At 41.9% G+C, this 1,734-nt stretch overlaps 1 non-coding gene across 1 annotated transcript; it reads right to left on the reverse strand.

Moving 5' to 3' along the window:
- Positions 1–281: 281 nt before the first annotated feature.
- Positions 282–358, reverse strand: TRNAS-CGA (transfer RNA serine (anticodon CGA)). Its single transcript has one exon. It is a non-coding gene; the product is annotated as a tRNA-Ser (tRNA).
- Positions 359–1,734: the final 1,376 nt, after the last annotated feature.

Genomic DNA, 1,734 nt, shown 5'->3' on the forward strand with positions numbered 1-1,734 from the left:
AAACGTAGATTTGAACCCATATCCAGTGGCGATTCTAGCCCTGGCGGGGCTGGGGGCTCAATTTAGTGAATTAATTATTTTAAAATTCCTTGATTAATAAAGAAATTGATAATTTACAGATATAACGTATTTGAAATAAACATGTTAATGATTGCGCTAATATTGCCCATTGTATTTTCATAAACATGGTTACTTTTCGAAACAGACTTTCAACGTATTAGGTCGTGTTACGTACATGTAGTACGTGTTGAAGAAATGTTAAGTACAGAACAACAATGGCCAGCCGGACACCAGTGGGATCCGAACCCACAACCTCCCGATTTCGCGTCGGTTGCTCTACCAATTGAGCTATGGTGGCCTAGGCCATCTTTGTTCTGTTTGAAAGGATCTGAGCTACAGGTCTGGCACTGCTGCTAGCACACTGTAGAGTGCGTTTAAGTCGCCCGTTGTGGGGCATGTCAATGAACATTGAATTTTCACGACCGCATTGTAATCGAAACAGACTTTCAACACGTACTACATGTTCGTAACACGACCTAATACGTTGAAAGTCTGTTTCGATTACAATGCGGTCGTGAAAATTCAATATTCATTGTCATGGTTACTTTTCTTTTGAATTCCGTTACCAAGACTTTCAATTCCAAACAACCCCCCCCCCCACCCCCACCCTTTTTTTTTCTAGTTGCTTTACGTCGCACCGACACAGATAGGTCTTATGGCGACGATGGGAGAGGGAAGGGCTAGGAGTGGGAAGGAAGCGGCCGTGGCTTTAATTAATGTACAGCCCCGGCATTTGCCTGGTGTGAAAATAGGAAACCACGGAAAACCATCTTCAGGGCTGCCGACAGTGGGGTTCGAACCTACTATCTCCCGAATACTGAATACTGGCCGCACTTAAGCGACTGCAGCTATCCAGCTCGGTTTTTAAGTATCTAGAACCGCCACTGCACATATTGTAATAGGCTACAACTGAAAGAGGAACAACGTATATTTATAGCAATTTATTCTTATTCTACTAGCAAGTACTATTCAGTATGCGGATTCTCAACCATTACTGCAATCTCTTTCTGTAACGTTACGCTATTTAGCCATTCTTTTAGTAAGATATGTTGTAGCTTATTCGAACTGACGATTCACCTCCGACCTACAATTACCAATAAAAATAAGTTAATTGTCTTATTTTGAATAGTAAGCATCATTGCGTCACTAATATAACAAAGAAAATTCATTAAAGTCAGGTAACATCTACCTCTGATAAGGCAACTGTTTTAAGTTCATTCGCAATTTCATGGTGTTCTTCACCAACATATTTGTCATATTCTTCGGCGTGTTTTAAAGAATAATGTCGATGAATGTTAATATTTTTTGCTAGTGGTTTTACGTCGCACCGACACAGATAGGTCTTATGGCGACGATGGGATAGGAAAGGCCTAGGAGTTGGAAGGAAGCGGCCGCGGCCTTAATTAAGGTACAGCCACAGCATTTGCCTGGTGTGAAATTGGGAAACCACGGAAAATCATCTTCAGGGCTGCCGACAGTGGGGTTCGAACCCACTATCTCCCGGATGCAAGCTCACAGCCGCACGGCCATCTCGCCCAGTGTTAAAAAATTTAATGAAGTTTAATGTCTTATTACAAATCAAGCATTTTGCCATTCCAATGCACTCGGTAAAAAATATAACGTGCTATTGAAAGGTCATACCACAACTAGCGCGTAACGAAGTGTTGTCAGCGT

The sequence above is a fragment of the Anabrus simplex genome, chromosome 3 (assembly GCF_040414725.1).
Source record: "Anabrus simplex isolate iqAnaSimp1 chromosome 3, ASM4041472v1, whole genome shotgun sequence".
NCBI classification, from domain to species: domain Eukaryota; kingdom Metazoa; phylum Arthropoda; class Insecta; order Orthoptera; family Tettigoniidae; genus Anabrus; species Anabrus simplex.